This window comes from Neoarius graeffei, chromosome 1, assembly GCF_027579695.1.
Source record: "Neoarius graeffei isolate fNeoGra1 chromosome 1, fNeoGra1.pri, whole genome shotgun sequence".
NCBI lineage: Eukaryota > Metazoa > Chordata > Actinopteri > Siluriformes > Ariidae > Neoarius > Neoarius graeffei.
In genome coordinates, this window is record NC_083569.1 from 26701629 (window position 1) to 26713602 (window position 11974).

The 11974-nt window shown below is 40.9% G+C and overlaps 2 non-coding genes across 2 annotated transcripts; one reads left to right on the forward strand and one right to left on the reverse strand.

Moving 5' to 3' along the window:
• Positions 1-5002: 5002 nt before the first annotated feature.
• LOC132896415 (U5 spliceosomal RNA) lies at positions 5003-5117 on the reverse strand. The gene has a single exon (XR_009656039.1). It is a non-coding gene; the product is annotated as a U5 spliceosomal RNA (small nuclear RNA).
• Positions 5118-6457: 1340 nt separating this feature from the next.
• trnad-guc (transfer RNA aspartic acid (anticodon GUC)) lies at positions 6458-6529 on the forward strand. Its single transcript has one exon. It is a non-coding gene; the product is annotated as a tRNA-Asp (tRNA).
• Positions 6530-11974: the final 5445 nt, after the last annotated feature.

Sequence of the window (11974 nt, forward strand, 5' to 3'; positions counted from 1 at the left end):
GGAAGAGGCAAAAAGCAGCTCATAACACCACCTGATCCCACAACCCTTGTTCTTGGTGATTCCACTGTAAGATATTTAAAAGGGCATGGGATGATTATTTGCAGTGTTGGGCAAGTTACTTCAAAACCGTTTTGCATTATTTATTACTTGTTACTGTCATTTTAAAGTAATGAGTTACATTACAATATTACTGTATTTAAAATGTAAGGCATTACACTACTATTGCATTACTTTTAAGTTACTCTCACCAAAATAACTGGAAGTATGGATCTGGCAATCTAAATGTAGCTCAAGACGCTCAATTAGCTCATCACACATCCAGTGGAAGGTGATGTGGTATCTGACTGAGCTAGGCTTATGGTTAAAAACAGTAGAATATAATAGCCACAGTGATGGCTCATGGCACAATACAAGGAACAATCATTGCAAGAACAGACAAAAGGTGAAAGTCTGGCAAATTGTGATAGAAATACTGTAACTTTAGGCCTATTCATATTAACATTAATTGAACTGTAATGTATTGTAATGTCTAAAGATATGACAGGATACAAAATTAGCATTTCTATGCCTTTATTGTTTTCAAGTTTACAGCATTAAGCATAGTTTATGCTTCATAAAAAAAAAAGATTAGCCCTAAGAGATATGACTCCATCATTTCAGAAATTTAACAAAAATGAACATATGGCAAATCGTAGCCTACAATAAAACTGGCCTGAAAAAAACCCCCACAAGCCTTTTAAATCACAGCTAGCTAATGACTATTAGCTATATGAGGCTACCCAGTCACATTTCGAAAAACAGAATTAGAAATAACAAAATCAAAGTGCTTTTAATGATATTGAAGTGCTTAGACATATTAGCCCTCGAAGGAAAGGCAGCTCGATCACTTTAGTCTGACTTCCGACCAGAAAAAAAACTCAGTTATATAGGACAAAAATACGGAAGCCGAGAAAGGCCCTTCATATAATCCTTTTTTTACTCACCTTGTTATCCCGAGACAGGGCCGCTGACAGCTTTGGCTGGGCCCAGGACAAAATGCTCTGAATGCCCCCCCCAACAACCCACACACACACCCACCTCTCTTATCCCAGTCTCTACTCACTCCAACCCTTAAATGACAGGTATTCAAAAACCATTCAACCGGTCAACAACCATTTCATTTTAGCATTTCAACATTTTTACAGTTTTAACATTTTAACATTTCCTTAGTCTGCAACTATTCAGGTGCGAAATGCAATGCGCCAGACTTTTGTTGTGCGGGCGTGCGTACTGTCCAGTGTGAAAAGCATAGAAGAACACACCGCTCGAGAAACGGCGGGATATGATTGCGGGCTAATGTGAATATTCTTAGCTTCAATCAGATATATGAAACGCAATGTTATTAAGCCGTTGTGGTTATGAAATGATTCAATGCCCTGTGCGTTTGATATGGTGTTCAGTGTGACTTGCTCTCCCCTTGTTTGTAACATGAATTGCATGCCACGCGTGCCTTGGTTGGGGTTACTTTACGGGGCTGGAAAAAGTTGGCTGTGTCTTACCCAGTGATGGGAATAACGGCGTTAGAAATAAATGGCGTTACTAACGGCGTTACTTTTTTTAGTAACGAGTAATCTAACTAATTATTTTTTACATCGTTATAATGCCGTTCCCGTTACTTACAATAAAATACTATGCATTACTTTATTAAAGCTGTTCTCATCTGGCACGCTGCTCGTTCAGCCTTTCTTTCCTCTGCTTTAGTGTGGGGTGGGGAGACGCGAGACAACAGCACAGTAAGCCAATCAGAGTAGATTTGGACAACATACGTGGGTAGGCCACGCCTACTGCACTACTGCGCACTCTTTCAATCGGAAGACACAGCGATGGCGAGCGGTCAGCCCAGCACTGCGCTTTCACACTGGAAATACAGCCATTACTTTTCATTACTTGAAATAAAAGGCAAGAGTGTTTACGTGCAATGCACATTATGTCGAGGAACAAAGCGTTTGTCCTCGTCAGTGGCCAGTAATTAGTAACATAATTTTAATAACTACAAAAATATATTACATTTGATAGATGTCTTATCTCACATTGTCCCACAAAAATATTAATATAGTGTAGATAATGTTACTAATTGGTTCTGTTAAGTGTCCATTTCAGTCATTAAACACATTTAACATTCACTTTTATTATGATTACACTAATTGAATTTGATTTTTTTTGAGGGGGAACAAAATGTAACGGAATAATTACTTTCTCTGATAATTAGTTACTTTTATGACAAAGTAACTCCATTAGTAACTCAGTTACTTTTTGGGAAAAGTAACTAGTAACTATAACTAATTACTTTTTGAAAGTAACATGCCCAACACTGGTCTTACCTGGCTCAGCTGCCCCACTGCCTTTGCTAGTACCTGCTGCATCATCCGAATCTTTTTTTTAAACATTTATGCAGTGAGCCCCTGAGTCTGTTGGTTTCTTCCTCTCTTTTTCTCTTTTCTTTTCTTTTCTGTGCTCCTGACTTGTGCATGTTGGCAAATGGCACGCACGCTGATTGTCGAAGCGCTATGATCGAACGATGTCGTTTTTTTCCCCTTAATCAAAGAGTCAGACCAAACCATTTTTGCATTAGGGGTGGTAGGGGGTTCTTGATGCCTTTTTCAAAGACAATAAAGGCAAAAGATCTAGAAATCATTTATTAAATGCAAATATAGCACATTTCTCCCCCAAATCAACACATTTTGAAATGAAATAAAATAATCACAACTTCATGAGAGCCCAGTAATGCCCCCCCCCCATTCCTGGGCCCGGGACAACATACCCGTTTGTCCCCCCCTGTCGGCGGGCCTGCCCGAGATAACGACATAATTAATTTAGGATCTCGAGAAAACAACACAACTAATTCGAGATCTCGAGAAAACAAAACCGTTATTTCGAGATCTCGAGAAAACAAAACAATTATTCCGTGATCTCGAGAAAACAAAACAATTATTCCGTGATCTCAAGAAAACAAAACAATTATTTCATGATCTCAAGAAAACAGCTGAGAAATGGTTCATTCAGGTACGCTAAGAGACTTGTGATATGCTGACTTTGGGGCTATTTCTCATTCTGTATAGACGCAACTTTGGTCATTTGAATGTCTGGAATAATCGATCACCTAATAAGGCAATATTTTGATCAGGGGTTGGCACAGGGAGAGATTGCATTAAGTCTTTTAATAAGGGATGATTTCAAAATTAGTCCGCGGCACCTCCGCAGAAGACTGGCCCGGCTTCGTCTCTACCGACGGAGATACAGTGATCCAGCTGAGATTATGAAATAATTGTTTTGTTTTCTCGAGATCTCGAAATAACGGTTTTGTTTTCTTGAGATCTCGAATTAGTTGTGTTGTTTTCTCGAGATCCTGAATGAATTATGTCGTTATCTCGGGATAACAAGGTGAATAAAAAAAGATTATATGAAGGGCCTCTTGCGGCTTCTGTAGGAAAAATGTAAACAAACTGTCAGCATATTTTCAACAACATACTCCACCACAAGTCTCCTAACCTCCTGAGGCTGAAGGAGCATCTCAGAGCAGGCGAACGTTAATTTTGGCTGCTTTGTGATTTTATCGCCACTCTCATCCTCTGCTTGCTTCCTTCATGTTACTGTGGCACCTCTGTGAATGTTTAGTTAAATTCTCATCTCATCTCATTATCTCTAGCCACTTTATCCTGTTCTACAGGGTCGCAGGCAAGCTGAAGCCTATCCCAGCTGACTACGGGCGAAAGGCAGGGTACACCCTGGACAAGTCGTCAGGTCATCACAGGGCTGACACAGACAACCATTCACACTCATGGTCAATTTAGAGTCACCAGTTAGCCTAACCTGCATGTCTTTGGGGGAAACCGGAGCACCCGGAGGAAACCCATGCAGACACGGGGAGAACATGCAAACTCCGCACAGAAAGGCCCTTGCCGGCCACAGGGCTCGAACCCAGACCTTCTTGCTGTGAGGCGACAGCGCTAACCACTACACCACCATGCTGCCCCTGTTTAGTTAAATTACTGGTACTATTTTGGTAAGTGGACAGTTCTTTAGGTTTAGCACACAAAGTGCATCTGACTACGATGTTCTTCACATCCTTATTTTTCACAAACTTAAAGTAATGGGCGTATGCCCATCTGGAGAATGTGCTATCCGACATTAGATCAGCTGCAGGTTCACTCATCTCTCGCTCCTGTCTGACTAGCCTAAAGGAAAAGGCAGTGAAACATTTTGCGCGGACATTTCACCTCTGCTGATCTCGCGTGATTTTGGCGAATTTGTTTGAAGGAAAAAAAAACCCACCACTTCATTCCAGGTTAAAAATGCATTGTAACGCGCATTACTGACATTTGTACCGAGTAAGATATTACCAAATTTTTTCTGTAATGCCTTACATTACCGCGTTACTGCAAAAAGCAATGCATTACAGTAATTCGTTACTTTTGTAACGCATTACTCCCAACACTAATTATTTGCTGCCTTCCAAATGCATCCATCTCTGACACCAAAGACAGCATTTTGAAACTCATGTCCAAGCATAAAACTATCAAACGTATTGTTGTGCATGTGGGAGCAAATGATGTTTTCAGAGAACAGCTGTTTGTCCAAGATGATTTCAGAAAACTTTTTTCTGATCTCTATAAGACTAGAATACAATCTTTTATCAGTGGCCCACTCCCTGCAAGGGGAAGCTTTGCATTTACTAGACTCTTCAGTCTTAACACCTGGCTTGGAAAAACTTATTTTTTATTTGGTACCTGTATAAACTTCATAGACAATTTTAACCTTTTCTGGAATCGCAGAGAATTCTTCAAGCCAAATAGCACTGAACTCAGCCGGATTGGGTAGAAAGGTAAGAAAGGTAACAGAAAGGTAAACACAGCTAGACTCTGCCCCCAACAGCTGGATCCTTTTGAAGAGAGACATCACCGTGTGTGTGTGGTTTCCATGCAAAAGGCTCGATATTTCTAACATTTGACCATGAAACATGTCCAGCTCTACCAGAGCAAAGCCTGCAAAAATAAGCTGAGCTAATTAACATCCCTCTCCCCGGAAATGTTTAGTAAAAGGTGAAAGATTTCCGCGTCAGTGAAGAGAAACCTGAGCTGCACTGAACACTGGATCAGGTTAGTGACACTGGATTGGAGGCTGGGAGACTCTCAGCACTGCCGCTGTGATGCTTGGAGTTGTGGCTGAGGAGCTCATTACGGAAACACCTGGGATCTCCTTTAAAAGGAGGAGCCTTTGGGAAATGGCGGGGGCTTGGAGCTCATCACCTGCTGGCTTGGGTTTGGTTATTTGTTATGGCTTTGTTTTATATTTGGTTTTTCTTTCATGTTACAGCGCTTCACTCCACTATCATCAAATGCTTGCACTGTCTAACACTACTGATTAATTGCCTTACTCACACCACACATTCATTTAGTAAATATTTCTATTTTCTTTAAGTAAATGAATTAAGATCTTCAGTCTCTGTCCTTGTCCTCCTTCCTTTGTTGTGATTTGTGAATCAGTCGGAACACTAAGTCATATCAGAAGGTGCGGTCACGTGACTGCAGCTGTGTAAGCTTTGAACCCTGACATTACAAAAGTATAAGTTTAGAAACACAAGCCAAATGTGACCAACATACAAATAAACAACTCAAAACACATTTCAATGAAGTATTAAACTTGGATGAGCCAGCAGCAATATTTCTTTAAAAATATTCTGATCACTGGACTGAAAACCGAAATAATTATTGACAACTTTTTCCTGGGGCTTGAGGCAAAAATATTTGCTTGTGCTACATCCTAAGGCAAAGTTTAATTTTATAAAATTGAGAGCATCATTATTAGATCACAGATGCCTCTAAACTTTAAGCTAACACTATTTGTTATCTCTATGAATGGATTTTCATCTGCGAACGGCTGCTTATATTGTTTTTATGGTAGACTGGGTCTGTATGTGATTATATATGACACTGTAATATAGGAGACCTGACCAGTCTGATGAGTTTGTTGAACATCCCATTCCAAAACCATAAGCATGAGGTGAGGAATAACACACAACATTTTTACTCCACCTAAGTGCTTTCCATACCACATTTTCCTGCCTTCCTGCGATGCTACTGTTCAGGCTGCCAAATAGAAATAATTTATTCCACTGGATTTGTGATGTTGAAGCTTCTATTCTGAGGGCACATAAGTTTCTCTTCTTGACCATATTATGCTTCTCCATGTCGTAAAGTCAAGGAGCAAGGCCTCTAAACCGATAATATTTAGGATTGTGATATTTAAATGACAATGGTTTTCATCCACTACATTTATCAATGCCCAATCATTCTTACACTGTGACTGGCAAGATACAAACGTTTCATGAATCACACATGAGACCTGTCATATGGTGATTTCTGCACTTTGATCTGCACTGGTTTCTACGTTAGATTGATAAATGAGGGCTATTGCATCGTCCTCGTTAGTATAGTGGACAGTATCTCCGCCTGTCATGCGGAAGACCGGGGTTCGATTCCCCGACAGGGAGGCTTTAAAAATGTATTAACTTGGGCAGCAGGGGGATGTAGTGGTTTGCACTGTTGCCTCACAGCAAAAAGGTTCTGGGTTTGAGGCTGGTGGCAGCCTTTCTGTTACCCCTTTTCTACCAAATCAGTTCCAGGGCTTGTTTGGGGCCAGTGCTGGTGCTGGTTCACAACTCGTTCAACTCGCGAGCCAGCTGAGAACCAGTTTGCTTTTCTGTAGCTCGCGGTGCTAAGGGAAGCCATGTCATTACGTCGCTGTATACGTCAGTTACATCGCTGTATACGTCAGTTACGTCGCTACGTTTGCATAAACCTTGGCGCGAATATCGAAGCAAAAACAACACGGAAGAAGCAGCAACAGCAAAACAACAATAATAATAATGGATGACTTCGCGTTTGTACAGCTGCTGCTTCTTGTCGCTTAAAAATGGCGATCTTTCGCAGTCTTGTTATTGTTGTTGGTCTTAACAACTCCGCCCCCCTGCTGACATAAGCGGTTCTTTCCTCTGGCCCAGCAGAGAGTTGGTGCTAGCCTGGAACCGTTTTTTCTGGCCCCAGAGTCAGTTCTTTGTCAGTGGAAACAGAAAACCCGGTTCCAAACTAAGCACTGGCCCCGAACCAGCCCTGGAACTGCTTTGGTGGAAAAAGGGCATGTGTGGAGTTTGCATGTTCTCCCTGTGTCAGCTCTGTAGTTAAGTTAACATGGGCTGGTCTTGGGCTGAAGTGCCCTTGAACAAGGTACTTCAAGGAGATACGCAGAACCATGGCCTCACTCTGTTTTTAAATGCCTTGAGACCTCAAGAATGGCATAGGAATAGTTTTAAGCGGTATCATGATCCAGAGCTTTTTTTAAGGATTTTCCACTAGGAGACCAACTGGTCTGGGCAATACAATCACAAGCCCCAGAGTCCATGTGGCTGCACCGCTGCGGCATATTCTGTGATGCAAAATGGTTCACCAGTCACCATACAGACAAACACACTACAGTGACTACACAGCTATCAAGAGCAATTACCAAGCACAAATGTTATGTCAAAGACACTCAAAGTTACACAGTAATGACATCGGATTCTGACATCAGCCATCTCAGTAACCAAATTTTAGTTTTGCTTTTCTTAACCAACATGATCTTGTGTGTATATCTTATAACGTAGATCTTCGTTTTCCTTGTTAAATGTATACTTACATGGTACTTGGTTAATTAATTGCAACCAATTGAACCAAATGATAAAATTTGGTCTCCCAGTGAAGCTGGTTTGGGATTTGGTCTCCCAGTAACTATGTTAAAAAATGCTCTGTATAGCCAGCTTCTCTTATTTTATTTCTTTACCGTTATAGTTACTATACTGTTTCCTTATGTTGGACAAAATATACACAGAAAGAGAATAGCTCTGGCCTGATGAGTAGAGTCAGGGCAGTGATTTTATTTACAAATTCGATTTCACCATTGCTGAGACAAGAATACAAAAAAAAAACATATTGGAAAAATATCATTTTGAAAAGTAAATATAATACAATGAATCCACTGCCCGGTACAAAACCCCAGGATAAAACCCCAGTGGGATTAGAACCTCCCAGGAACGGACTCCTCGTCCGAATGCAGCACATGGACTAAAGAGTTTTCTAGAGTGATAGTTTGTTCCTAAAAGATGAACATTTTTTTAGAAGTGTGCACATTTTGCACGAAGGTCTCAGGTCCTTATTACACGGTTATAAAAATGAATAATGCACGTAATACAGTATGTTGAGACAGAATGAACTCCAGTGATCGGCCATCTGGCTGTATTTTTAGACAATTTCTGCAGGCTGGAATCTTTGGGCTTCGTTTCATCCAAAAGAGAAAGCAACTTTGCTGGTGAGCTGAAAGAAAATCATATATGTAAATAAGCATACACTTCTTTAAATGATAAAATTATGCTTGTCAGTTAAAGGTAAGAGGTACAATGAAATGCATCATGACAAGAAATCAGAAAACAAATCGATGGTTTCTTTACGTATCCACACTCTATGCCTATGGGGCTCCGCTCGCGCAGGCGCAGGAGCTCCGCAAACACTGGCCACTAGGCAGTGTGTCTGACTGGTAATTACTAGCACTGGCCACTAGGCAGTGTGTCTGACTGGTAATTACTAACACTGGCCACTAGGCGGTGTGTATGACTGGTAATTACTAACACTGGCCACTAGGCGGTGTGTCTGACTGGTAATTACTAACACTGGCCACTAGGCGGTGTGTCTGACTGGTAATTACTAACACTGACCACTAGGCGGCGTATGACTGGTAATTACTAACACTGGCCACTAGGCGGTGTGTATGACTGGTAATTACTAACACTGGCCACTAGGCGGTGTGTATGACTGGTAATTACTAACACTGGCCACTAGGCGGTGTGTCTGACTGGTAATTACTAAGGGGTCATCCATAATTTTCATCATTATCATGAGTCTACAAAGAGTAGACTTTTGAGCAACCCCCCTCCCTCCCCCCAAAAGTGTACATTAGCGGACAAAAAAAAATGATGATGGATCTACGTGGAATAGGAATTCAAAATAAAACCATGTCTTGTATTACTTTTTATTAAAATCGGATAACAGGACAATACAAAGATTCACAAGAGAAGAAAAGAAGACACAAGACGGGTCCAGAAGTTTTCATGGAAAGCAGGCGATTCATTTTTCAGTCCCCCCAGGATTTCGCGGGCCTTTTTTGTGATTGCTGCAGGCTAAAATGTCTGATGTTGTGGGGGTTTTTCCAAAAAATTGCGATGAAAGTTGCGGTGTTTTTTAGGTTTTTGTTGCGATTACATTGCGGGAGGAAGTGAAAGTTGCGAGAAATTGTTGCGATTTTCTGTTTTTGTGATTAAAATTGAATGATGTGTTAAATATTAAGTTATTACTGAAAAACTATTGATTAAAAAAACAAAGACACTGAGAAATGGTCCTGTAAACAACTTTACCAATATAAAAGATTACCAGGACTACAAAAATGCAGAAAAATAGGCTTTACTTATCCAAATGCACCTGTTGGTTCAAAAGTTAAAGTGCATAGAACCTCACAGCACAACATGAAGTTACCTTAAAATATAATATAAATGCCTCAGCTTTCATGTAAGAAAAAAAAACTATTAATACTAGTACTGTGTGCAGGCAGTCTCTCCTGAAGACTAAATTAAACAATAATTATAAACTAATAAAATAAATGGCTCAGGCTTCATAAAGAAGAAAAACAATTTGAATAGAATCTCACAGTATGATGCTGAAGCTGCCTAAACAATGGAAAATAAAATACTATTTTGGTAAAAATGTTGGCATCCATTAATTTCTTGTATTAAGTAAAAAAAATAATGTAAAGTGCGCACAGTCCTTCACTGTAAACATAACACACTTTCAGTAACAGAATTTAAGCCTACATAAACACTGACTCGCACATGCTGCTTCTCTTGAACGGAAACACGGAAGTAAGCAGTGTTGCCAGATACTGCTGACATTTTCCAGCCCAAAATATGTTCAAAACCTGCCAAAATGCACTTGAAACCCCCCCCAACTGGGAGGGAAACCGCCCAATCTGGCAACACTGGAAGTAAGGCGGAAGGTAGTTTGTCAACGTCACCTCAAGACGACGCCAACGATTGGTCAAATTTGCGGGAAAGTTGCGGTGATTGGACCGCAACACCACCCTGAATTCGCGGGGATTGGTTGAATTTGCAAATCGTAACATCCTGGAGGGTCTGATCATTGAAAATTAGGAACTGTCTTTTTAAGGGGAGCTGTTGCCTTTTGGCTTTGAAACGTTCATTTTTGATTCTTTCCAAGCAGCCTGTCCTGCCCTAACTGCCTCCTCTCAGATGAATGCAGAAAACAATAAATGTTTAAAAACTGCTCGTACTCATTTGAACGAGTCTTGTGAATAGCGGTATTTCTGCTATTCACAAATTTGTAAATGCGGTCAAAATCTGGGTCAGCCATTGTTGTTGTATTGAAGAAAGAAAGCGTGTAGAGCTAGCTGGCAACACCGATGTGGCGCAAAATTTTTAACATGGCGGCCACCGATTCGCACATTGACGGATCATCATTTTTTCATTTTTAAAAAAGTGTATGCCTGGTCATTAACCCCCTCCCCCCCACGTACGGTTTGTACGCTCGTGATAATGATGAAAATTATGGATGACCCCTAACACTGACCACTAGGCAGTGTGTATGACTGGTAATTACTAACACTGGGCACTAGGCGGTGTGTATGACTGGTAATTACTAACACTGGCCACTAGGCGGTGTGTATGACCTATTCCTATGCCATACTTGAGGTCTCAAGGCATTTAAAAGCAAGTAAGTACGTTACTCCAGGGCACTTCAGCCCAAGACCTAGCCTGGCAAGCCAGACTAAATGTGAATATTTAGTCTGGTCTCGGTCGTAGACATTTCCAAAGGGTGTGGGTAGGAACAACCCGTTGTCTTTCAAACTGTCTCTGTGCATATAGGCCAACGCTCTGACAAATCAGCGCAACACTGACTGTGACGTAGTCAGAGCGACAGAAAACGGAGCCAGCTGGTAGATCAGACTTTTGCCATAGCCGGTCGGCAAAACAGCGAAAACGTCCTTCTTGAAAAGGAATGAGTGGAGAGCCTCTTCCTGCTCATGTTTCAACAAAAACTCCAAGTCTAATTCTTCTAAAACTGATTCCAAAGCGGAGTCAAACGAGCGCTGTTCTCCAGCGTCGCGCAGCCTTGTCGTCACTCCTGCAAAAGCCCGCCCAAAGAATCCAAACAAAAACCTTGCGTTGTGATTGGCAGGCAAGATTTGATGCCCGGGGTGTGTTGTTGATATGGTCCGAGGCTAGACCCACTCGTAGGCAAAAATATTTTTGGCCACTAGGGTACCCAAGACCAGCACATATTACCCTAACTGCATGACTTTGAACTGTGGGGTTAACAACTAGAACCACCCACATTAATACATTTTTAAAGTCTCTCCGTCAGGGAATCGAACCCCGGTCTTCCATGTGATTGGCAGAGATACTGTCCACTCTACTAACAAGAATGACATCAGTTGTTTCATTTATCAATCTAATGTAGAAACCAGCACAGATCAACGTGTAGAAATCACCGTATGACAGGGTTCACATGTGATTCATGAAACGTTTGTATCTTGCCAACCACAGTGTAAGAATGATTGGGCATTGATAAATGTGGTGGGTGAAAACCATTCTCATTTAAATATCACAATCCTAAATATTATCATCTCATTTATCAATCTAACGTAGAAACCAAAGCAGATCATGTGCCTCTACTCTAGATGTTTGTTTTTTCATCTTAATTATTGTTTGTGTCACAATAAAAGAACAGTTTTCACCTTTAAAGTGGGAGGCATGTTGTGTAAATCAAATGGTACTAACCCCCCAAAAATCCATTTTAATTCCAGATTGTAATGTGACAAAACAGGACAAATACGAAGG